Here is a 26,435-nt window from a genome sequence, read left to right as displayed (position 1 = left end):
AAAGATGTATGTCGTGGGAATTGTACAGCACTTGAAACTGGGGCAGCAAGCCCTGAACATGGGACCTACTTGTTATCTACTGTCCGTGAAGACAGCAAATGAGGAGAACATGTCTGCTTCGAGGGGCCTGTTCAGTGCCTAATTGTTTTGTATTTGTTTCAGCTGATGGCCACTCTTTTCATTAGGGGCTTTTAACCGGTGAGTCATCTTTTGAAAATACAAATTTGATGGGGCCAGTTCTTCTTTTAAAATCTCTTGGCTCCCCCTTGCTGGAGGAGAAAGTACAAAATCCTTAACCTCGCGGCCAGGCCTTTCATGCTCTGACTGCAGCTTTCTTGTTAGCCTCATGCATGACTCTCCTCTCCTTTCCTCCCATCCCTTCCCCTCCCATCCTCTCCCATTCACACAGTGATGATTTACTGGATTATATTGTACAGTGAGCTTTGTAAAAGAGTAATCTAGTATTTGTATTCTTTATTTCATGTAGTAACTTTTAAAAATAACTTTATTTTTATGCTTAGTAGGATGCATTTTCTTTAAACCCTGAGGTTTTCAATCGGCCTCTAAAATGTAGTCTTGATGTTTTATGTAACCTTGATAAACATTCTTTACAAAATTCTGGGTTTATTTTTTAAAAGATGCAGATTATACATTTTGGTTTTTTTTTTTCGTTTCATACATGATATTATACATGTTTCAATGCCATTCTCCCAAATCTCCTCACCCTCTCCCTCTCCCACAGAGTCCATAAGACTGATCTATACATTTTAAAGCAATTATTTGTTCAGCTTTTTCTGCCCCCTTTTCTAATTGTATCAGACAACTGAATAATGACTTACTTAGTTCATTTGCACAATCTCTGATGATGGCTAGGAGGCTCAGCTCATAGTGTCCCTGATTTTTGCTGTCCCTTGATTCTTGCTTTTTTCTGGTCTTCCCTCTTTCCCAGATCTCATCCACAGTGATTATGCTCTTCAGATTCCACACGAGCACTATCTCTTGGTTCCCTACTGCCCATGAGACTCTATGCTGAGTGCCAAGTGTAGAATGTGGAAAAAACAGCCAGGCTGCCTCCCCCTTGACATCTCATTCCACAGAGCCTGACACTTAAAAAGAAGGAAGGCTTCTATGCAGAGTTTCACAACTTGTAGAAACAGAAGGTGGGGGCACATTTCTTTATTTATTATCTCATGTCCATACCCCCACATGCAGTCAGTTTGTAGTCTCTGGAGAAAATTCACGATGAATTTAATAAGACCTCCCTGTGATGCCTCCTAATAGACATTTCTCAGATCTGGCCCCTTTTGGTAGTGTTTGCCTTTAGCCTCTTAAATAATCAGTAATAGCATTTTGTTTCACCTCTAAAATTAGACCACTTCTACAAAGTTTGGCCTTTTATGACTGATTTACAGTGCTCTGTAAAAGGGTTAGCTAAATATATATTTTATAAATGCCATGTTATTCAGAGTTACAGTTCAGGTCTGAAACAAAGCTTGTCAACTTAACCTATTTTAACTTAAAAGTGTTTGTAGCTTTGCTTGGTTTGGTTGGTTGTGAGCTGATTTACTATTATTTTCATCATTGTCGTCATCACCAGTTTAATTTATCTGTTTTCAGTGAAGGCTTTTGTTAAAGTCAAATAAATAAGTAGAAATCCAGTGAATGTAAGTTATTTTTGGATGTGAATTGTATTCATCTTTCTGCTCAAGAACTTCCTGGGAGGGCAGATAAGTTTGCCATTGTGTGAAGCATCCAGGGAGGAATGGTATCCTGTTTTCCTTAATTCTACCATGACATAGTCAAGCATGTTCTTTAGCTCATTATTAGCCACTGTCATACACTGAACTGTGTATCCCCAAAATTGATGTCAAAACCCTAACCCGGAGACCACTGAATGTGTCTGTATTTGAAGACAGAGCTTTTAAAGATGCCATTAAAATTTAAGTGAGGTCATATGGGTGGACCCTAATCCAATCTGACCGGTATCTTTAGAAAAAGAGGAAACTTAGACTCACAAAGACACACCAGGGATGTGTGTGCACACAGAGGAGAGACTGTGAGGACACGGCAAGAAGGCTGCCATCTGCAAGGCAGGACGAGCAGCCTCAGGAGAAGCCGAAGCTACCGCACCTTGACCTTGGACTTCCAGCCTCCAGAACCATGAGAAAACTAATTTCTCCTGTTTGAGCCTCCCTATCTGTGGCATTTCATCTTGGTGGCCCCAGCTGACTGAGATAGCCACCAAGCCTATTTCAAAGGATCCCACTTCAGAGCAGAGTCCTGTGGGATGACACGAGCTGGCATCCTCTCTGTCTTTGTCCATGGGGAAGTCGAGGCAGAGGAGACTCCAGGCTCTTGATGCAGTGGGGCAGCGGCAGGGCTGAGGGGAGCCACCTCTGCTGGACGCCCTAGCAGGGTCCCCACCTGGGGGCCCAGTGCACCTAGAGCTGTGCCAGGGACCCTGGAGGATTCAGGGAGGAGGGCCTCTAGAATCCTCAGAGCAGTGATCGGGGCCTCACCCAGGAGTGTTCCTTCTCTTTCCCCTGGATCTTAACAAAACATCTGAGCACTAAATCTGAAACTCTTTCTCTAGTAGAGCCACGTGGCGCCTGCGTCTAGCACCCACGAGTGAGGAGCCGGAAACGTTCTCCCACGCCAGCTCTGCGGGTTGCTGGCTACTTGCGCTTGGGTGTAAATGCTCACATTGCGTCTTCTGTTCCTGCCACATTTAACGCTTCAGCCTGGATGCAGCTTTATCTCTGCTTTGGGAATATTCTACATCTTATTTATGAGTATTAAAATCCTGGAGTCTTCCCCCACTGGGATGGCAGCACCAGAAGAAGCCTGCATGGAGTCCAGGAACCTCCAGGCTGGCCGCTGGAGGCACCTCGGCTGGTCTGAAATGTGCTGACAGGGCCCAGCTGAGCCAGCACTGGATGGAGGGAGGTGGGAGGCAGGACGCACGGTCACCCTAGGTCATGCAAGACACAGAAGAAGCAGGCCTGGGCAGGAGGGAGCTGGGCGGTGGCCATCAGCATCTCAGGTGTCACGGGTGGTGCAGCTGGGATCCAGGGTGTTCTGAGGCCCTTCCGCCTTTCTTAGGTGTTTGCCAGACCCTCCTATGTGCTTTGTGCTATGCGTTCCTGACCCAGGGGTTGGAGCTGGGAGAGGTGGTGAGAGAGATGGGAGAGGGTAAAGCACCCCTCCTTTGCAATGGTGCAGGGTAGAGAGGAAGGAAGGGCCCTCGTGCAAATACAGTGAGCAGTATAGGATAATGTTGGATGAAAGGCTGAACTCAAAGTGAGCTCTGAACGAGAAATGGCCAAGTCTCTGGGGGCTGGAGTAGGGAAGGTAATCTTTTATTCTGGACGGAGGCTGCAGTCTCCTGGACGCCTTGGCAAAGAGGCAGGAGGGACAGCCAGAGGTGACCAGGTCTGTCCTTAAGTCTGTCATGTTAGGGGTTTGGGGCTTCTGGGCTCCTTCCCCACCTAAGACCCCACTGTGTAGTTGAGACTTCTCATGGAGTCCCCATAGTGTCCCTTAATTTGGGGGGTGGGCCGGGGAAGCACTCTGACATTCCCTCTTCCTTCTTTAGGGCTGTCACAGGATTGTGACAGGGTCAGGCAGATATGGGATGGCCAGGGAGAGTTCCCCTGGCTCAGAAGCAGCCAGGAGCAGGGGCCCCCATCATCAGATCGAAGACCCCTTCCTTACCCGTGGTGACCTGTTGGCTGGGAACCCAAAGAAAACTCAAGGATCCCCACACCTGGGCAGAAGAGTAGGGGTCGGCACGTCAGTAACAGCCCCCAGTATTCTCATGCAGGCCTGCAGCAGCCAGCGCTGTCCTAGAGAGGGCTCATTTGAGCCACTCAGCAGACAGCAAGGCATCTATTAGAAACTCATTTATTCCTTGGCCGTTTACGCTCCACTTAGCGAATTTGTTTGGAATGCCTGCTTTCTGTTAGACACTAGTGCTCCAGCCTAGAGCAGGGGATGGCAGCCTTTTTCTTTTTCTTTTGAAGTACGGAACACTTCACGTATTTGTGTGTCATCCTTGTGCAGGGGCCATGCTAAGCTACTCCGTATTGTTCCAGTTTTCATATATGTGCTGCCAAAGTGAGCACAGGCTTTGTCTATAGAGTAAATATTTGGGGGATTCCCAGGTGACTCAGTGGTAAAGAATCCGCCTGCCAATTAAGAAAACTCAGGACATGTGGGTTTGATCCCTGGGTTAGGAAGATCCTCTGGAGAAGGAAATGGCAACCCACTCCAGTATTCTTGCCTGGGAAATCCCAGGGACAGAGAAGCCTGGCTGGCTACAGTCCATGGAGTTGCAGAGAGTCAGACACGACTGAGCAACTAAACAATAACAGCAAAAATACTTTAGCTTTGAGGGCCCTGTTGTCTCTGTGGTTGTACTCACCTCTTATGCAGCAGAAGCAACCACAGACAGCACGCAAGTGCATGGGTGTAGCTTTGTTCCAGTAAAACCTGATGGACAGGCACTGGCCTGGATTTGGCCCAGAGACCACAGTTAGCTGCCCACCCTGGACTGGAAACACAGGTAAACAAAAGCAGACGTGGGCTCTGTCTGTATGGAGCTTACACTCTAGGCAAGGAAGATAGGCGTTAATCCTATAATTATAAGCATAAATTATAAGTATGAACCCAGGTACTTGAAAGGAGAGAGACCCTCTCTATAAATAGGAGGGTGATACAGCCTCAGGTCAAGGCAGGCTTCCCTTGGGAGTTGATTCTTGACTTGGGCTCTGAATCAGCATTAACAGGTGAAGAGAGAGGAAACAGTGCACAGAAAGGCCCTGTGGCAGGAATACGGAATATTCTGGAAACTGAAACACTGCCAGTGTGTAGGAGCATACCAGAAGACCAGGAGCAGGGGGGTGAGGCAGGATGGAAAGTAGTCACCAGTCCAGGCACAGCCTGGAGCAGGGAGGCTTAAAGCAGGGGAGGAAGAGGATCAGATGTGCATTTTGAGAAAAGTCTCTCTGGCTGCATCGGAGAAAAGCAAGTGAGGACTGTTGCAAGAGAGGGAGGCGGCTATGGAGGTAAAGAGAGTCGGATGGAGATAAAGATTTCAGAAGGAGTGTTGATGGGGTGGCGACGGAGGGAGAGGCTCTGGTCGATGGTTAGCTGTCTGTCTACCAGAGCCCTGGGGAAGTCCCTGATGCTTTGCCTTGTTTGGGTCAGAGGAAGAGGTGTGGCATGTTGAGTTGCCTTTGAGACATCAGAGTAGAAGCGAAGGATAAGAGTGAGATGGACAGATCTGGAACGCAGAGGGAAGGTAGGAGCTAAGACCATGTGTTTTCAGGAGCCATCAGCATATGGAAGGTAAGAAATGCCCTGAGCATGGATCATGTGAGGAAAGGAGTAGAGTTAAAAAAAAAAAAAAAAAAGGAAGAGACCCTAGAGAAAATCCTCAAGGAACTCTGATATTTAATAGCCAGAGAGAGAGAAGTGTTCCTGCAAAATAGAATGAAACAGCAACCAAGGGAGTCGGGGGGATGTATGAGATTGGGAAGAAAGTGTTTAAGCAAGGTTTATGTTCAGCTTGTACACACAGACTGACCACTGATGCCCAGAGACTATTCTGACTGGTCAGGGCATCCACATGGCCAGTGCCCATGCCATCCCAGTAGTTTATATCATGATTGTCATCCCTGCTTTTAAGGAATGATCATCAGTATGGAAATCATCTGGGATGGCAAGCAGGATGAAAAGTAGAAACCTTCTATTGCATTCAGCACAAGTAGTATATATTGGTGGGGGCTTCCCTGGTGGCTCTAGGAAAGAACCCGCCTGCCAGTACAGGAGACATAAGAGACACAGGTTCAATCCCTGGGTCAAGGAAGATCCTCTGCAGGAGGGTATGGCAACCCACTCTGGTATTCTTGCCTGGAGAAGCCCATGGACAGAGGAGCCTGGCGGGCTGTGGCCCATAGGTTTGCAAAAAGTCAGACACAATTGAAGTGACTCAGCATGCAAACACATATCATTGGTGACCTTAATAGGAGAACTTGAGGGGCAGTGATGGGCTGAGGAGTGAGCTGAAGAAGGAATTGGAGGTGAGTTACTGGACAGGAGGCCCAGGAAATCCCTGAAGAATTTTCACTGGGATGTAGGGAAGCTGCATCCAGAGAATCCAGAAGGGGATGGAGGTGGGAAGCTGAAATTTTTTTATAAGATGTTAAATGATGAGACGGACTTATTGGTTCAACACACCTTCTGTGTACTTAGTCACTAATCAAACTTGTGTCTATTTCATTTGTTGATTCATTATTTGATCCAACATTCTCATCTCATCCTTGGTGGAGATGTTTACTATGTCATGAGCACCAAATTCATTTTATTTCCTTCTTTGCTTTTCCACAGGCATTTGTTGAGCACTTACTATCTGTCAAGTACGGGACTAGGCCCACTGATAGAAAGATAAGTTAGAATCTGTGTGTTCAAGGAACTTATAGTTTTGTGCAGTGGTTATCAACCAGGGATAATTTTATCCCTTCCCTTGCCTGGGGGACTCTGGGAAATGTCTGGAGATATATTTTGTTGTCATAACTTGGGGTGGGCACGTGAGAGAGAATCTAGGAATGTTACCGGCACCTGGTGGGTGGGGCCAAGGATGCTGCTAAATGTCCTCTCATGCACAGGACAGTCCCCCATCCCCAAAATTAGTATCCAGCCCAAAATGTGAATAGAGCAAAAAGCACCTCAGTAAATGGTAACTGCAGGAGCTCAGAGGATAGGTACATAGGCACCACCATGGAGCTTGCCAGGCAGGAGGTGAGGGACAGACATGAGGGGGCAAGGTTCCTGCTTGGAAACTTCCAGTAATGCAGTATGGGGGCACCATGGCCAAAAAGATTAAAGTCACTAGAGTAGGGCTGAGGCCACAGATACCTTACCACGTATTTGGGGGGTTTTATCTATTCAGTAGGAAGCCTCTAAAGAGTTTTCAATGAGAGGGAACCAGATTTGGGTCTTAGGCAGATCATTTGGGGGACAGACAAGAACAAGCAATAAACACTAACATTTATTAAGAACCTACTGCGTGTCAGTAGGCTTCTGAGTACTTTCTTGAATACTTCGTTTAATCTCCCAGCAGCCCTATGGGCAGGTGCTTGTGTTCCCATTATATAGCTGAGGAGACTGAGGCAGAAGGTCAAAATGCTGATGAATGGGGAGGCGGTCCTTGACTGAGACTGAGCTTGTGCACAAGCCTGAGACAGCCCGTGGTTTTTCCCACCTCCCACTTTGGGTCTGGGCTCTTGGACCAGATTGGAGCGTCCACAGGGTCTCAGTCATAATTCATATGTTCCAGCTCTCCCTGCAGCTGCTCCCAACGTTCACGCCTGCAGCTTTGAGAAGTGTGGAATCAAAGTAGCCAGTTTAATTCTTCCTGAATAGGAGTTCTCATGGAGCTGTTAATTTTTTAGCAACTTTGTGGCTGAAATGCCCCCATGGAAAGAGAAACACTTGCTTCTGGGAAATCATATTCACTCTTTGCTGCCTGAGACCTCTAAGTGGACCCCAGTGACCTCATGTAGCTTCCCGATTAGGACACCCTGCCTCACTATCAGATGCACCTTTGCTCCTCTATTTTTGCTGGGGGTAAGGAGGGGAAAAGTGCATTTGTATGACTTATAAAATTTAAAGTACATCTCAGGACCCAAAGCCACATCATTGGCCAGCACAGATCTTGCTTTCCTGGGTTTTAATTACAGTGGCTCCTCCTATTATCTGGGCTCCCCTGGTGGCTCAGACGGTAAAGCGTCTGCCTGCAATGCGGGAGACCCAGGTTTGATCGCTGGGTTAGGAAGATCCCCTGGAGAAGGAAATGGCAACCCACTCCAGTCCTCTTGCCTGGAAAATGCCATGGACAGGGAAGCCTGGTAGGCTACCATCCATGGGGTCGCAAAGAGTTGGACACAACTAAGCGACTTCACTTTCCTTTCCTTTTCCTCCTCCCACTGCTGCTGCTTCTGCTAAGTCGCTTCAGTCATGTCTGACTCTGTGGGACCCCATAGACAGCAGCCCACCAGGCTCCCCCGTCCCTGGGATTCTCCAGGCAAGAATACTGGAGTGGGTTGCCATTTCCTTCTCCAATGCATGAAAGTGAAAAGTGAAAGTTGTCATTCAGTCGTGCCTGACTCTTAGCGACCCCAGGGACTGCAGCCCACCAGGCTCCTCCGTCCATGGGATTCTCCAGGCAAGAGTACTGGAGTGGGGTGCCATTGCCTTCTCCACTAGGAGGGATGATCTAATGTAACAGCCCCTGGCCCAGGACTGACAGAGAGAAAGAGCTGGAGGCTGGGTTTGCCAGCCAGGGGGCAGGGAGTGCTCCCCAGACAGAGGTGGGACCAGAGCACTCCCACCTGGCACCTTTCAGCAGGGTTTTTCCCATCTGGAAAGAAGACTGGAGATGGATTTTCATGTTTACATGCACTTTTCAATAAAAGTGTCTTCACTTTTTAAAGCAATGGCAGCATTCTGGCAGGGCTGAAGAAAGGCAAACTAGTCCGGGATCCAGAAGGAGTACCCACCAGAAGGGTAGGCAGGAGTCAGTGTAGAGAAATAACCTGCTACCAGGGGATTCTTGAGGTTGGCTCTGACCAGTGAGTTCACAGCCCCAAATTATCCCCAGCTGACAGATGCAAAGCCTAGGCCATCCGCTGTCACATGGCGTGTTCATGTGAGAAGCCATGTTCTCCTCCTGCACTGTTGGTGGGAATGTTAAACTGGCTCAACCACTATGGAAAACAGTATGGAGGTTCCTTAAAAAGCTAAAAATAGAACCACGTATGATCCAACAATCCTACTCCTGGGCATGTATCTGGAAAAAACAAAAACTCTAATTCGAAAAGATACATGCACCCCAATGTTCAAAGCAGCATTATTTACAACAGCCAAGACTTGGAAGAAACCTAAGTATCCATCAGCAGATGCATGGATAAAGACGTGGTTTATATACATATATATATGTGTGTGTATGTGTGTGGGGGTGTGAGTATGGGTCTGTATGTGTGTATGTCTGTGTATAGATATGTATATTCCATTACACACAATGGAATACTATTCAGCCATAAAAAGAATGAAACTTTGCCATTTGCAGCAACATGGATAGACCTAGAGATTTCATTCTGAGTAAAGTAAGTCAGACAGAGAAAGGCAAATGTTTATGGTATCACTTATGTGTGGAATCTAAAAAATACTACTATTTACAAAATGGAAACAGATTCATAGACATAGAAAACAAACTTATGGTTACCAAAGGAGAGGGAGAAGAGGGATAAATTAAGAGCATAGGATGAACAGATATACACTACTACATATAAAATAGACAAGCAACAAAGATTTACTGTATAGCACAAGGAACTATACTCAACATCTTATAAAAACCTATAATGAAAAATCTGAAAAAATATATATATATTACTGAATCATTTTATTGTACACCTGAAACTAACACAATATTATAAATCAACTAACTTCAGTTTTTAAAAAGTCATGTTCTTATTTTCAGGCTCCCTTCTACGTTTCACGTCTTCCTTTAAGGATTCTGTGGTAGGACAGAAAATTCTCTAGGCTTCAGATTTCCTACCCAATGAAAGGGCTGTTGCAGTAAAGACCTGCTCGTGGCTCTAAGTGGGTTTGGGTTGTAGAGTAAAGCAAGGCTTAGCCAGTAGGACAGCTGTACACCTACGGTGCTAAGGAAACCAACTTTGCACCCAAATGTAACACAGTTCCCCACATTCCCAAATAAAAGGCTCCAAAAAAATTTTTAGTCGACCTGAATATATGGATATTTTTGGAATACAGTACAAATGAAACAACAAACTGTTTACTTATAATATGTAATTAATTACTTTAGTTACACATCTTTAAAATCACAAAATAAGTAAACTGTTAATTTTTAAATCCTGCTTTCTCCCACTTTGATTAGATGAGTCATTCTCCAAACCTGTCAGGTGCAGTTCCCACTGGAGAGTGTCTTTGTTCCCAGGGTATTTTTTTTATCCTAGCCTAGAGCAGCTTTTCAAGTCCTCTGACAGTTTTCCAGAGCTCATGAGCCTCACTTCCATCTACATTTTCAAGACAGCACTTTTAGAATCAATGGATCATGCCTTCCTTCAAAATTTTATCCAAGTCACAGGTCCCAATTCCCATAAGTTGAAGCAGTTTGCTTTTTTCTTTTTCATTTGCCTTATAGGTGACTCATTCATGATCTTTTGCAGCAATTAACCATTACTGGGTTTCTGTTTAAAGTGACTTTTAAAAGTCTTGTTTACAACAACATCCAAACACTAAAATTATGAAGTCATAATCCCAAAAGTAATTAACGCATCTGTGTTAACTAAATCAGGTGGGAGAGTACATCTGAGAGATGAGACTTTTTACTGATACAGAATCCATCAAATTGTATATTGGATATATTGAATTTAATATATTTAATATATTATTAAATATATTTATATAAACATATAATTTATTTATAAATAAATAAAGTATAAATAAATTTCAATAAATTTATTTATAAATAAAGTATAAATAAATTTCAACAAATTTATTTATAAATAAATAAATTTATATTTATAAATAAATAAATTTATATTTATACATTTATATTAATATATTTAATACATATATTGAATTAATTAAATTCAGTAATATATTGAATTTAGAATATTTAATAATTTAATATATAATACTCTTTTATTGAAGTACAGTTGATTCACAATGTTGTGTTAATTTCTGCTGTACAACAAAGTCATATATACATATATATATACATATATACATATTATTTTTATACTCTGTTCCATTATGACTTACCCTTTTTTCTAAGGGATAATGGGAGATTCAAGGGAAAGACGGTCATATATTTGGGTGTAGACAAAATGTTTTAACTTCTAAATTCTCCTCTAACACCCATCATCTTATTACATTGCACACAGGAGCGCTTCTTTACTGGCTATTTGGTAGTTAATGTCTGTCCACGTAGGTGGACAGGTGCAATGAATCCAGAGCACAGAAAACGGTGCTGAGTCCACTGGGCCCTGCCAGGAGCTCTGGCCACCGTCTTTCCCCACTTCCTAAACACCAATAACTGCAAGCCCCTTCTGGCCACCTTTCTTCCAACCTGCTGCTGGGCTTTTGTGTGGTTTAATGAACATAGAGTCATTTGGAAATATGCACTGTGCTCCACAAAAGGAAACAGTAATATAATCAGAAATCATTATATTCCAGTACTTCAGCACTATTGCTACTATTAATGTCCATTATCAGGATATTACCTGAAATGTGTTTAACAGTCACAGGCACTAATCAAGTTGCCTGGCCTAGAGAATGTATATTCGCTCCGTCTGGATCACACCATGTATTGTGCTGTGACTGTTTTAAACTTTTTTTTTTTTCAGATAATTGGAACCTGCTACTTCATATTCTGAAAAGTAATGTAGTGGGTGAAGCCCTGAGAGGTTCAAAGCCTAGGCTTCCATCAGGGAAATAATGCAATTTCCATGCAGAATGATTATAATATTATTCAGTGATTACATGAAAGTGGGGGGGGGGGTCTGTTTTTGTTAGACTTTTCAAAGTGGCAAATTGAATTCCATCCAAGTAATCAGAGGTTATGAGTTTCCAGCACAGTGTGTTTGCACATGTTGGAGGCTTATTTTCCCAGAGTCCTCCCTAGCCTGCTGCCCCCTGAGCCTTTGCTGGCCTCGAGGGACAGACCTGAAGTGCCGGGAGTGAATTCGCTGATGAGAGCTCTCAGCCCATGAGAACTGGGAGTTGACGGCAGAAGCTCCAGCTTCCTCATACCCCAGGTTGGGTAACTCTAAGACGTGTCCTTCTCCTACCTCCCAGAGGTAGGGGGCACTGGCCCGGGTGCCCCCAGTGGCATCCTGCTTATCTCGTCTAGTCTCTGTTGGCTTCCTTCACCTACCTGTCTCCTTTCCCCACTCACCGGCCTGAGCTTTCTGGCCTCAATCTCCAAGTAAACCACTTGCCTCAAAGCCTTGTCTGGGTTCTACTTCCCAAGAGAGGCACACCTAGGCCCCCTAACCCTCACCCTTCCCATTTGGAGAGCACCCAGAGCCCTCTCGGGCTTCCCTGGTGACTCAGTGGTAAAGAATCTGCCTGCCAATGCAGGAAACACAGGTTCAATCCCTGGATTGGGAAGATCCCCTGGAGGAGGAAATGGCAACCCACTCCAGTATCCTTGCCTGAAACATTCCATGGACTGAGGAGCCTGGGGGCTACAGTCGATGGGGGTCACACTGAGTCAGACACGACTGTGTGACTGAGCACACCGATGCCTCGCTGGATCCCTCTGTCCTTTAAACTGGCAGCACCCAGAATCTTCATGTTTCAAAGCATCATCCTCCTGAAAAATGAAAATTCTGAACTTTTTTAATCAGGAAAGTGATGGATATAATTTATATCTCCCTCTTCTCTTAATTATTATTACCCCATTCAAGTGAGACAAGATGATTTCATCCAGGTTGTATTTTAAATGCCCATAATCGATGTTCTCATTCTGAGCATGAATCTATGTGCTCTTAGATAATTTATGTATAATTTTAATAGATTTGTCAATGGCAGCCCTTCCTCGTCTAAACAGGCTGCTTGCAGACAGATCACTTAATTTGCTCCTCGATGCTATTTTTCATACATGGTTGCTGCGCAGCCGACAGATAGCAGATGATCCCATTACAAACACATTTGACAGGGCATGGGCTGTGGGGATGAGCAAACTCAAGGTCTCCTATGGTGGCAAGCAATGTGTGTCTCCCTCTCACTTAGAAGGGGAAGTTCCAGGGCCCAAGGCAAGGTGCTGGGGCTGCTGTCACCCACAGCCCTCAGGAGCTGATGAGCATTCCTGCTTACTTGCCCTAAGAGAGGTTGTTGGTGCCCAGCGCATTCCCCACCCTGGGGATCACCTGCTGACAGTTCCTGCTTCCTGCCTCTCTCTGTGTGGGGGTGCCCAGCCCATTCACGGGGCAGGCTGGAAGTCTTCGGGGAGTGATGTCTCAAAAGCACTTGTCAATATTACTCAGCTATTAAAAAGAATGCATTTGAATCAATTCTAATGAGGTGGATGAAACTGGAGCCTATTATACAGGGTGAAGTAAGTCAGAAAGAAAAATACCAATACAGTATATTAATGCATATATATGGAATTTAGAAAGAAGATAACAGTGACCCTATATTGGAGAGAGCAAAAGAGACACAGATGTAAAGAACAGACTTTTGGACTCTGTGGGAGATGGCAAGGGTGGGATGATTTGAGAGAATAGCATTGAAACATGTGTATTACCATATGTGGAATAGATCATCAGTCCAGGTTTGATGAATGAAACAGGGTGCTGAGGGCTGGTGCACTGGGACAACGCTGAGGGATGGGATGGGGAGGGAGGTGGGAGGGGGGCTCAGGATGGGGGACACATGTGCACCCATGGCTGATTCATGTTGATGTATGGCAAAACCACCAAAACATTGTAAAGTAATTAGCCTCCAATTAAAATAAATTAATTTTTTTTAAAAAAAGCACTTGTCAGCCAATGAGAGGTGGGAGATGATGAGTAAACACTGCAGCTTCCTCCTTTGTCTCTTGGGAGGACAACTTTGGAATGGGTTCTCCCCAGCCTCTTGGAGCATCCTCAGTAGGAATGAGCCCCACCTGCCCAGGCGGAACCCACTGGTTGATGCTTCCTCAATTGACTTTTCCCCATCTCCTACCTCACATCCCTACTTCCTCATGGTAACTCCTTGGATCAACTCAAAAAAAAAAAAAAACCTACTTGCATCCAAATTGCTGTTTCAAGGGCCACTTTGGAGGGGAACTCAAACTAAGATGCTTGCCCTTCTGAATGTCTTCAGGTTGATCTTTTAGGCATGCGTATCCTCCAGGACCTAGATTAGGACCTGGCAAGGAGCTTCCTGAACCCCAGGAATTCTCCCTCCTCTGACCGCCTTCAGCCCCCCCAGCAGAGTTAACTTAGCCCTCACCGTCTGCAGCCCCGGAACCGCCCCTGTTTCTGCACATGCGTGAGTGGAGTAGATACCGAGTCTGCCAGCTCCTTGCTGACCCGAGCATCTGTCTGAGAGGTGAAGGTGCTCCAACCACATCCTCAGTCAGGAGTGAAGAGCAGAGATGCCTGGCAGGGCAGAAGATGGGGTAGCCAGACAACACGAAGAGTGTACCTTTTAGGGGAAAAAAGTATAGAAACCCTTCCTTCCAAAGACTGATGTGAGCCCTGATGGATTGTTTGCACCATTTCTGTCTGCTGGGGTAATTGCAAAGGCGAGTGCGTTGTGTTCCAAGGGAAAAGTGTTCCCTAGACACAGTAATCCTTGCCATGCCAGCTTGTGACAGAGAGAACCACATCAATTTCTGAATTTTCTCAATGGAGTGAGAGTGTGTAATGTGGAATAAAATATAAACAAGTCTTAAGAAGTATCTATGTATTTCTTTTTATCAACCTTTAGATGCGTTAAAGCCAACCACAATTTCCTATGAATTCTAGATGATATGTAGTATTTTTATTTGCTACTTCATTGCTAAATGTTTCATATAAAACTGAAGAGGAAAAAAAAAAAAAAATACACAGTCCCACATATAAAAGAAGCAGCAGATGGCTAAATGTGACCGTGGGAGAAAAGCAGCGAATGGAGTGAGTTCAGAACAGAGGCTCCCCCGTTGGGTACAGGCCCGAGATGGGGTGGAGGGAAATTCAGGTATGAGGTTACCTGTGCTCATTAGCCATTTGCTTCCACTGTGTTTTAAGTAGCCTATTAGTATTCAGAAGAATCTACAGGTATCTTTGTTACGTTTTTTTTTTTAATCTTTTAAATGTACATATAAATGAGTATGTATTATTTATAGATGTCTTTGGATTTAGAAACATCAAGCTTGAAAAATAATGCATCAGGGAATGTTTGATTTACTGCTCGACGGAGAGCAAGGACGGGGGTGGGGGGACTTTCTGCAGGAGGGAAGACTGGCTTGGGATAAGCTGTTTAACCTTTCTAAGGGACTTTCCTGGCAGCTCCAGTTACAGTTAAACTGCAGAGAGATGACTGGGTGGGGAAAAAAGAGCAGCGGCCAGGGAGTTCACAAGCCAATGTTGTTGTCCCAGCTCTCCTGCTAATCAGCTGGGAAACCTTTAGCTTGTCACACACCAGCTCTTACCTTTGGTTTCTGCCCGTATCTGGACATCAAGCCATGTCAGGCTGTGGCCCAGTGATTTGGAGCATTTGTATTGATGGCTGTGGGCTCTGGCTGGACTCATCGGTTGCTGGGTTCATTTGCAGAAGTGCCATGAGTTTGGTGAGCCATGGTTCCTTGTTTTTTCAGATGGAACGTGAAGCTCTGGTGTGATCAAGCCACTTGCCTGCACACTTTGGTAGAGACCAGGAAAACAGAATTAGCTTCTACTTCTATTTTCAGTTCCTAGGCTGTTTCTATATTGGCCAAGAAAAGCAGAGAACTTAGAGAAATTCCTGGTAATGACTGCTTTCTGCCTGGGTATGGAGAAACTTGCCTGTCTGTGGTTTATTTTTAAATGGATAACTCATCATATCTGGATAAAAAGTACTGTAATCTCCGAAGACTTTTCTTTCACATTTTTTTTCCCCTCTGAGAGTAGAGAAACAAGGCTCAGGTCTACTCAAATAAAATCATTTTCTGCTGGGTGAGGAAGTGACGCCTCTCAGATCCACTTGTGGCTGGGAAGGAGCTTTCAGCCACTGGCCCTATGGCTTATATTCAGAGAAGAGGTGGAACAAGTAGGGGCTGAAGTCATGAAGGCATCTGTCCTCAGGCTTGGCGTCTAGTAGTTGCTGGGGAGGAGGATGAGGGTCTGGTAAGGGCTGAAAGTGTCCTCCTGGAGGAAATTCAGGGAGATGCAGTGAAGGGAGCAGGAAGTGGTAGCTGACCAGCGTCAGATACACCCAGGAAAACTACATACGTGCTCACCCATTGATCCACTAGCTCCCAAGGAAGATCCCTCCCCATCCATTTGTCCTCTGCGTGCTCACCTCCGCAGAGAGGTGATGGGAAAAAATGCACCACCTCCCCCTGGGTGAGGTAGGTGTTCTAGCAATATCGATTCTGTGCTTCAGTTGGCAGGCATGGTAATAACAATGTTAGAGCCACCAGTTAATCTGTGCCATGGGCTATGCCAAGTGCCTTTCTTACACCCAAATATTTAACTCTCAGAACAACCACGGATGTTCAATAATGTCATCCCCTTTGGACAGGGAGGAGATTGGGTCAGAGGGTGGGAGTGGGGTGGAGAATCTGCCATTTAGACCCAGGTCTAATTAGAGATTCAGACCCAGGTCTCTCAGACTATAAAATCCCATGCTCTTAACCACCCCACAGGCTGAGCCAACCTTGAACCAGGTGTGTCAGGGTCTAAGATGAAAATCCAAGATGAGGCTTAGATTGTGCCTTATAGACCATGAGCGAGGCTGCGGGGTTTGGTCTCGGGAGAAGGGGGTCCAGAACCTCTCTGCAACTCCATTAGGAAATCAAAACCCACCGAGTCTGAAAGCTCACCTTGTCTTACTCTGTGGAGCCGCTTTTCCCCATCCCTTCTCTCTAAGGCTGTCAAGAGGCCAAGCCCCAGAGGGTCAGTGGATGCTGAGTGACCCTGGCAGCCGTGGTGTCAGCCAGGACAGGCTCAGTCCAGCCCCTGGCAGTGAGCAGACGCTGGACCCGTGAGCTTCCATGGTAGTTGTGTCTCCTGTTCTCGTGCTGTCTCCACCCCCCCGACCTGTACAGCTGTGGGCCTGACAGAGGGCTGATGTGGTGACTTAAGTGCCTTGAACACAGATCGAGGCTCCCTTGAAGCATTGAAGCAGACAGCCCCGGAGTCTGCCACCATGAAAGGGACAGGCCTCAGAGAAGAAACTGGAACAGAGAAGGTGGGAGGGAAGGGGAAAATCCCAGTCTCTCTGGGCTCTACTGTGGGTCCAGACTTGAGGTGGGCTCTTCCTTCGGTGTGAATTCCAGTGTGGTTGGTGCTAAGATGGGGGTTGCCCCACATAGCCAGGAGGGACCCTCCTGGAAAACAGCTGGGGTGCTGGGCGGTGTGGGGGGGCGCCAGCTTATCAGGCCGAATTCTACTTCCTTTTTCCCCTGCTCTTAACCCCCTCCTGGCCTATAATTCTGTTTTACTCCCCAAGAGTCGAGATAAGTCTTGTTCAAATGTTACAGCCTGACCCCAGGAGTGCAGGGAGAACCAAGGGAGGAGCCTTGTTCACTTGTGGGTCAGAGTTCTCAGTGGGCAGCATGGTCATGCAGGTGGAGCCTCCACAGATGACCCACCCACCTGGCCACCTGGACGGAGCTGGAGAGAAGAGAACCCCATCTCTCAGCACCAGGAATGAGGGGAACACCCGTTTGCACCACGATCCGGCTCAGCAACACCAGCAGCTGGCCTTCCTGTCTCTGAATTAGGATGCCAGCCCCTGCCCTGCCTCCCGTGGGGTCTGCGTGGCCGTCTAATGAGGGACAGAAGATGCAGAAAACACTCCACCGAGCCCATGGCACCAGGCAAATGTGAAGCGTCATCATGAAAAACTTCAATTTATGAGTCTGAAGGAGAAGCAACATCTGGGAAGGAATTATTGCAATTTAAAGGGAGGATGCAGGCCTGGTTTATAAGAGCGAAATCTGGAAGCCACGTCTGATTTTTTTTTCTCAAACTGGTTTGTATTCCAACCATGAAGCTGTGGTGTGAACGTCCAGATGTTCAAAGCGAAATTGTAGAAAATGAGTGGAGTCTTGGAAACGTTCTCCCTCCTTCAGCAGAGCCTTATTGAGCATCTACTACGTGCCAGGTGCCACACATTCTGGCCGCAGCTTCCCGCCGCCGCGGGAGAGTCAGTGGAACAGGTTTGCTGGCGCCTCTGCCCTTCTCTCCAGCTTGCAGCCCCCAGAAATGCACGGTCATCCTGGTCCTGGATCCAGGCACAGGAAAACCCCTGTTAACTTGTGCAGGACTCTGAGTGGTGGCACTGACTTAGGGAGTCCTAGTTAATTGAAGCGGGTCAGCCATGCAACGAGAAAGTAGTTCATGTGGGAGCAGTCATTTTGCAACTTTCTTTTACTGAAACGTTTTGTTCTGGGTTTCTGGCGAGCCCTGCTGTGGCAAGACTTCAGACCCAGTCAGTGCCTGGGGACCCCTTTGTCCCCTTTTGCCCAAACCAGCCAAGCGGGCAGAAGAGGGGCTGCTGAGAAGCCTCCATTGGAGACACCAAGTTCTTATCTAACATTCCCAGTAATTCACCCCAGAAGGGTCTGTTCTCCAGACAATGCAAAAGACCTATCGGAGAGGAGTTTTCAGGAGAAGGGGTGAATGAAGGCAGGAGGAGGAGGGCCAGGAAGGAGGACCAGGTGTGGGTCTGGTCACAGTGGTGGAGGAGAGCTGATGCCATCAAGGACATGAGGCTGGACACAGCAGGACACTGGGAGGAGTCCAGACTGGCCTGGGTTCTCCGGGGCCCCTGCCATGGAGGGCCGCTGGCCGGGGAGGAGTGTGACCTGTTCAGGGTTGAACACAGTCCCTCTGGCAGCAGCAGAGCCATGTTGCGGGGGTATGAGGGGGTGCTGTTGCTATCATCCAGGTGTGAGAAGGGGAGGCCTCACCCCAGGTAGCCGTGATGGAGACTGGAGAGAACTGTTCTGAGCAGTGACAGGGCAGGTGGCGGTGCTGGGCCCTGAGATGAGGGTCTGGCAGTAGTGGGTGTGGGGGACGGTGCAGTATCAGGTGGGCTGGGCGAGTGGGGGATTGACTGCTTGAGTGGAAGCTGCAAGAAAACCTCAGTGCAGTGGTTGTGAGCTACCAGACTCCACTCTGCCCAACAGCATCTGCCTCGTTATAATGGAATTTCTCTCATAGGAAAGAATTTAAATTTCCTCTTTGGGATGGGGGAGGCTGACAATGAAAAAGGTTGAGAAACTCTGAGTTAATAGTAGCAAGAATCCGGGTGAGCTACCCTCCTATTGACTGGGGTTAGGGGCGGCCAGGGGAATGCGTCTGTGATCTCTCTGCTGTGGGAAGGGTCTGTGCAGGGTGAGGGGGGTCACTTGGGAACCTGACCACCTCGGAGCATCTGGGGTTGGCTGACAAGCTGGCAACATGGATTGAGGGAGAGGCCAGCTGGGTCATGGGGTTGGTTTGGGCTCACCAGGACCTGATTGGAATGTAATGTCCATTGACACCTGTGCTTTTATTCAGCCCAGGGTGATGACTTCAGAGAAAACACAAAACAACTCTAGGCTCCTCATTGATTAGGGTCCCAGGAACAAGTGGGCTGAAATTCAGAACAAAGACGTGGGATGGGCAGACAAACCTAGAGCTCCAGTTCTAGCTCCCTCCCGCTTCCACTTGCTATGTGACTTTAGAGGATTCTTCATGAGCCTCAGTTTCCCCATCTATAAAATGGGAATACTAATAGTACGTATTCATAAGCTTATTAAAATGTACACGATAAACTGTGAACAGGTAGATATCATAAACGTCAAATGTTATGAAAATATTGTTATTATCCTTCGGTGAGGAGTGATGGCCTCTGAAGATCCTGTCTTTCTTTGAAGCACACGTGCCCACAAAATAACTCGCCAGGTAATGCATCCCCACCGTGGGGAATATGTAATGGGTCTCATCAGTGGCCAATTGTGGCCCTTAATGGAAACAAGAAGCCTCCACATTGTGCTGCATCTTTGCATCTTAATGCTCTCCTTGAAAAAGCAGTGCCTTCCAGACCCCTCAGTCCATGAACTGTCGAGAATCTGATAGATAAACACTCAGAGAGAGTGTTTATTTGGGGGTTGGCAACACGCCTGCAAGCTTTGGTGAGCCATGGTTGATATTATTCATGGATGGCCTGTTTTTCTCTCTTCTCAAATGCAGAAGAATGTGAATGAGTGTTCCCCTTGCAGGATACATTCAGAGCAGCCATCCAAGCCTGTGCCAGGGGTGCCCAAGGGTCCTTCTCCAGGACTGATGGGAGGGTGGGTGTGGGAGCTGGTTTTCTTGCTCTAGTTTACAGCCTCCAGTTATTTTGCTCTTTTCCTTCTAAGGAAGAATCCTTGTTTTCCAGTTGGCTGAAGGGTGGTGAGCTGCCCGGACACTGGAGTCATAATTGGGTAGCGTGGTCAAGATCCAGGCAGAGCTGCTCTCTGATCCTGCATCAAATGGGAGCCTCCCTAATTGGTTTCTCCTCTCTTAAGGCAGCTTCTTTCCCCCCAAAATTGATATCTTTTATAGGGAAGTAAAAATGAAATCCTGGGGCCTTTGTTTATTATTCTCTTGGCTATCAATTTGGTTCATGTCAGGAACCATCTTTATTTATAGACTTAGAATGGGTCTCAAAAATATCTCTGAGTTAATTTTGAGGATCTCCCAGCATTTAGATAGTTATGTAACCCAAACAGCCCATCCATGAGTCTTGGTTTTATATTGGCCTTTATGCTCTGTCAAACTCAATTAGCATCTTGTAAGGGCCTTGAGCAGAGAAGGCAATGGCAACCCACTTCAGTACTCTTGCCTGGAAAATCCCATGGACGGCGGAGCCTGGTAGGCTGCAGTCCATGGGGTTGCGAAGAGTCGGACACGACTGAGCGACTTCACTTTCACTTTTCACTTTCATGCATTGGAGAAGGAAATGGCAACCCACTCCAGTGTTCTTGCCTAGAGAATCCCAGGGACAGGGGAGCCTGGTGGGTTGCCGTCTATGGGGTCACACAGAGTCAGACACGACTGAAGCGACTTAGCAGTAGCAGCAAAGGCCTTGAGAAGGTGAAGGATTTAAGACCAATTTCACAGACATTGACTTATTACTTATTTTTAAAACTTAAGTTAAAAAAGTCCCTCATCCTTTGGCTTTTTAAATTTTCTTTTTGATAGGCCTGGAAGCTGTCCTTTGAGGATGAGATTAGTGGGAGAGAAAAGGTTGGATTGACCAGAGAGGTCAGAAGTCAAGTCCAGAAGTTGAACCTTCATCTCCCTCAGGGATGAAAATTCATACCTACTTCCCTGGAATTCCTGGTTTCTTTCCTGAGATTCATTTTCCCAGGCCATGATCTTTGGAAACTGAAGATTTTACAGTGTTATCTTAATTAAATTGTTACTAGAAATCGGTTTCTAGTCATTTATTTTAAAATCATTTTAAGTACCATGTATCTCATTAGAGTAGAATATGTTTAGGTAGATGGATGGAACTTATAGGCTTTCTAAGAAGAAAACATAGTGAATAATGAAGGGTCTATACACACCCCCATGTGATGGGTGCTGTGAGCCAGAGATTCAGACATTAAGATAATGTCTGTGCTCAGGATGCAAGAATTAGTGGTTGGGTGGGAGAAAGAAGAGCAAGAAGAGGAAAGAGATGAAATTACTGAGATATTAACTAATGCTAAATATGAGCCAAGAACAGCTAGAAACCCCTCAAGGGAGGGGCCTCTGGTCAGGGTGGGCAGAGATGTCATGACAGAGGTGTGACTTGCCCTGGAACTGTGAGCAGGTGATGGCAATAGTGAGATGCTGATGCTTTTGCTGTGGATAATAATTATGTACCAGTTTCTCTGATGCATTAATAAAGAGAAACGAGAGTTCATAGAAATTAAATAATTTAGCTGGTGTCACAAAACTAAGGGCCATGTTAGAATTCTAATTCAGAAGTCTGATTTCCACAGTCCTGCCTCTAACCGTCTCTGAGAATGTATTCATTAGGATCTTGACAGGAAACAGACACATCCAAATGTGTAATCTGAAGAGAGTTCAGTGAAAGGGCTATTCACAAAGGTGTAGACACAGTAGGAAGAGAGCATACAACAGGGCAGTACCCCAGGGCTTGTAATCAGGGCAAGGGGAGGGAGCTGTTACTGGAAGGCAGAGAGAGAGCTGTGTCCTCCTCAACACCAGCCACCAGCCGTGACCTTCAGCAGAAGGTCCCAGCCATCTCATGAAGACTCTGCAAGGAAGAAGGAGAGGGGGCAAATAAACACCCAGCCCCACCCCAATCCCAGGTCTCCTGCTGGTGTCTGCATTGGCTGAACATAACTGGAAGTCCCAGGGTCTCAGAGCTGGAGTGATGCTCTCCGTGCTGACTGGGTGAGCCTCCCAGGACACGGAAATCGATGGAGAGCTGACCTGGAGGAGCGAACAGGAGATACCCAGCACAGCCTGTGATGTCTAACGTCAGTTTGCGCTAGGATCTTTTCGGAAGCACATTAGGGAGCAGCCGCAGAGAACTCTGCTCTGCATGCGGTTTATTTTTGTTCAGAACTTGGTTTTGGTTATCTCCTCTAGAAGTTGGCCTCCGGGACCACAAAGGAAGAAGGACGAGGCCATTGTCACAGAACAGTGTAGACAGCCCTGCTGACTCGCCCCCTGAACTGCCCCGCAGCTCCTGTCTGGGCTGCCCTATCCATCTGGCACAGCCCAGAGAGTCGAGCCGTCTGAGATGGAGAGAAGGGAAGCCAGTTAACCTGATATTGGCAACCAAGAGTTTGTCTCGAGAGTGAGAGCTCTTTCTAAAGCTTGGTGGCCAGGGTCTCGGGCTCTCGGTTAGTAGGCTTTACAGTGGCTCAGCGGTAAAGAATCCACCTGCCAATGCACGAGATGTGAGTTTGATCCCTGGGTGGGGAAGATCCTCTGGAGAAGAAAATGGCAACCCGTTCCGGTATTCTTGCCTAGGAAATCCCATGGACAGAAGAGCCTGGCGGGTTACAGTCCATGGGGTCACAAGAGTCAGACACGGCTTAGCAACTAAACCACCCCCACTCTTCCAGTGGCCTGCAAGGCCCCACACAAACTGAATTCTCACCTCTCCAGCTTAATGTCCTGTGTGGCTGTCCCATGTCCAGCCACAGCGGAGGGTCCTTGAGGATCCAGGAACACGAGTCACTGATTCTTGCTCTGCTCTGAATGCTCCCCTCCCCTGGACACCTGCATGGCCTACACCTGCGTCACTTTCCAGTGTACTCAAATGTCATATTCTCACGGGGCCTGTTACCCCAACCGCCCTCTCTACTCTGTACCGCACCCCACACTCATCTCCTGCTCCACTTCTCCTCTAACAGATAGTCCTGACTGCCTTCAAATTTACTGGACAATTTGTACTTATTTCTTAAGTTTATTGTTTATTCTGTGTTTCCATCCACTAGAAGATGAGCTCCAGGAGGGCAGGATTTTTTTTCTTCTGTTTTGTTTCCTCGTATTCCCAGTGCCTAGACACTGCCTGATGCATAACAGGGACTCCGTTAACATGTACTGAATGAATGAATGGGCATATAAATGAATGAGATCCTCAAGGATCTTAAAATGGACTGACCGCCGTCCCCTAGTCCTCTCTCTTCCCCAACACATATCTGCCAATGATCTTTCCCAGAAATACATCGATCGTTTTTGTCACCAGTACTGTTGATACTTTGTGGCCAAAGGGTTCGATTTAATCGTAAGCTTCACGGAAGCTTGGTAGAGGAAATGTGCTCACGACTTTGGCTCCATGTCAGAGTTAAATGGTGACCTTGGCTTACTTTGCTTCCCTACAGAGGTTATTTCTTAATCGTAAAGGGAACACGCTATCCTTAGAAAAAATACTGTTTTTGCCACTTTCAGCTTTAAAGTGGCCATTTGATATGGCCTGCGTGTCTGTCCACAGCAGCTGAAAAAGCTTAAGGTGAGAGGCTCAGAGAAAGACCCATCGTGTCACTGGACTGAAGTGCATCGTAAGATGAAATTAGTTTACAATAACTTATTTACCTGTCCACATCCTTCATATCACATTAAAGCTTTCCCCAGCTAGCCAGGACTCTGAGTGCTAAGAGGAAAAGGGAAAATCAATTGATAATGATATATTCAATTTAGAAAAATATATTGATTCCCAGGTAACGACAGTTGTGCATTTATTGCAGTGGAGGGTGATGTTGCCTGTCCTGAAGATGGTATTCATATATATTATATTTGAAAGAGGAAACTAGGAATAACCCTGCCTCCCCTTAACATATAGTCTCTTTCTATGAGGTATTAATCTATATATTTCATAAAAAAAACCTTCTCTCCAGGGAACCCATCATTTGCCTCCTCAAGGTCTTCTGGTCCATTGTCTAAAAGTAATGATTTGTTTTGGTGGTTCTCAAGTTTGTGTCCTGTTCTCTTTTCAGCATTAAATTAAAGATGTACATTTTTTATTTTTTCCCATCTCTGGAATTTCTTGGTTTGGATTAGATGGTAAAGAATGCCATGATTCTCATTCTTATTGAGTGATTATGGCTTTGCTGTGGGGATTAGAGCCTTGTGCATTTGGGGAGTGGGGAATTGAGATCTAGTATCTGCCCTAGGATTCTCTGCTACCCACTCAGACCCCCTTATCTTGGTGGCCAGGGCAGAGTTTGGGTATGGCCTGTGCGTGGTCATCCACACCAGGAAATCCAAGGCAGGGACAAGCTCCCATTTAGGATGGGGACCACCTAAGATGCTGGAATTCCAAAAAAGAGCTTTTCGAAAAAGACGCTATCTTTTCACCACCGCACCCTCACTCTTCTCTTGTCTCTTTTTAGACGGCCTGGCCTCCTGGTGATGCTCACGTCGTGCTAAGTGTTGGTGGCCATCGAGGATTTTGCATCCTGGGGACGAATCCTGAGCTTGCCAGAGACGGACGGTGCAAGGTAGGTCAGCTCACCTGGAAGTCAGAAAGACATTTTCTCTGACAGTGATTACCTCGGGGACGTGAGGTACAATAGATGTAGCTGGTCCTCTCGCCGTATTGTTCATGAGATTTTTACCATAGCCCTGAGATTCCCTGGTACCCAGAGCCAGGCTTAGCCCTCTGGGCCCCCACCCTTCTGGAATCAATGCACAAGCATGACGGGCTCTCTTGATCACTCACTTGGGGTTCTGGCCCCACAGGAATTTGGGTCTGGGGGCAGCCAGCAGCTACGTGACTCTTAAGCTCCTCAAAAATTGTAATTCTTCCTTTCTAATTTAACTTTCTCTTGTTATTAAAATAGTATTGTTAAGTGTCATTAAAACATTATTAATATTAAAATATGTTAATATAAAAATACGTTAATATTAAAATAAATAATGTTATAGTATTTGTTCATTGCAAAAATATTTTAAAAGATAGCACCTAAAATTATATAAATTATTTATAACCATAGTCCTGAGAAATAACCATTTCAGTGTCCCTTTCCTGGCTGTTTTCCTTTAACAGAGGGCACACGCACACATGCACTCACACAGATGAGGTCACATGGTGTGTACTGCTTGGTAACTCATTATGTCCACTTCACAGTCTGTCCCAGGTACCTTTTCAAGCCACTAAATACAATTCTATAACATCTTCTTTTTGGGGGGCCACACCCTGAGGCATGTGGGATTCTAGTTCCCTGACCAGGGATGAAACCTGCACCCCCTGCATTGGAAGCACGGAGCTCCAACCACTGGACCACCAGGGAAGTCCCTCTACAGTAGTTTAAAGGCTTCATATCGTATGGCTATAATAAGCTCTAAAGTTTACTTGTATGTGTGTTAGTTGCTCCGTCGTGTCCAACTCTTTGCGACCCCATGGATTGTAGCCCGCCAGGCTTCTCTACCCATGGGATTCTCCAGGCAAGAAAACTGGAGTGGGTAGCCATTCCCTTCTCCAGCACATCTTTCTGACCCAGGGATCAAACCGGTGTCTCCCACATTACAGGCAGATTCTTCACCATCTGAGCCACCAGGGGAAGCCCCACAGTTTATTTAACCAGTGCCTTAATAATGGAAATTTAGTGCATTTTTGATACATCACTCTTACCAATAACACTACAACAAACATTTTTGTGATGTGTCTTTACATAGTCATTTGATTATTTTCTTGGATTAAATTTATAGAGCTCAGGCTTAAAGTTTTGATTCAGAAGCCTCCAACCTAGATAATGAAGACCAGGCAGTCAGGGAAGTTGAGGAGGGGCGGGGGGGCCCAGAATAATGAAGGTGGGAGTTGGGGGCGTGGGCAGTGGGATTCAGGCCAGTTGAGGCTGAATGGCCTAGGCTAGCACGTCTCGATGACACTCAGGCCTTTAGAGGTCCAGGGGCCAGTGTCACCCAGCATCACTTCTGGGGCCTGGTGCTGGGTGAGCTCAGGTGTGTGCTCTCTGCAGGGCCACACCCTGGTGCCCACTGACCAAGAGCCTCAGGGCCTCTGCCTGGGGCCAGCCTGGAGCCTGAACCCCAGCTTCCTTCCAAATCAGGGGCCTTGGCAGCAGACCAGCCAGCTTCCTCCATGTCCCCATTGTCCAGTGGTCAGAGAGCTTTCTCTCTGGACTCAGAGGCAGTGGGGCTGGGGTGCCCTCCACTCCCAGGGCCCTCACAAACAGAAGGGATGCCAAGGTGCAGCAGCCATTGCAGTCA

General features: G+C 46.5%; 1 protein-coding gene and 1 non-coding gene across 2 annotated transcripts in view; one reads left to right on the top strand and one right to left on the bottom strand.

Annotated features, from left to right (window-relative positions):
• Window positions 1–26,435, top strand: part of KLHL29 (kelch like family member 29) — a 335,083-nt gene that overhangs the window by 67,357 nt on the left and 241,291 nt on the right. The window contains exon 2 of the mRNA XM_061433195.1: window positions 24,599–24,706. The gene's annotated coding sequence lies outside the window, so the exon portion shown is untranslated. The remainder of the gene's footprint in view (window positions 1–24,598; window positions 24,707–26,435) is intronic.
• On the bottom strand, window positions 4,018–4,124 carry LOC133257934 (U6 spliceosomal RNA). Its single transcript, XR_009739781.1, has one exon. It is a non-coding gene; the product is annotated as a U6 spliceosomal RNA (small nuclear RNA).

Source organism: Bos javanicus, chromosome 11, assembly GCF_032452875.1.
Source record: "Bos javanicus breed banteng chromosome 11, ARS-OSU_banteng_1.0, whole genome shotgun sequence".
NCBI lineage: Eukaryota > Metazoa > Chordata > Mammalia > Artiodactyla > Bovidae > Bos > Bos javanicus.
This window is presented reverse-complemented; position numbering and strand designations above follow the sequence as displayed.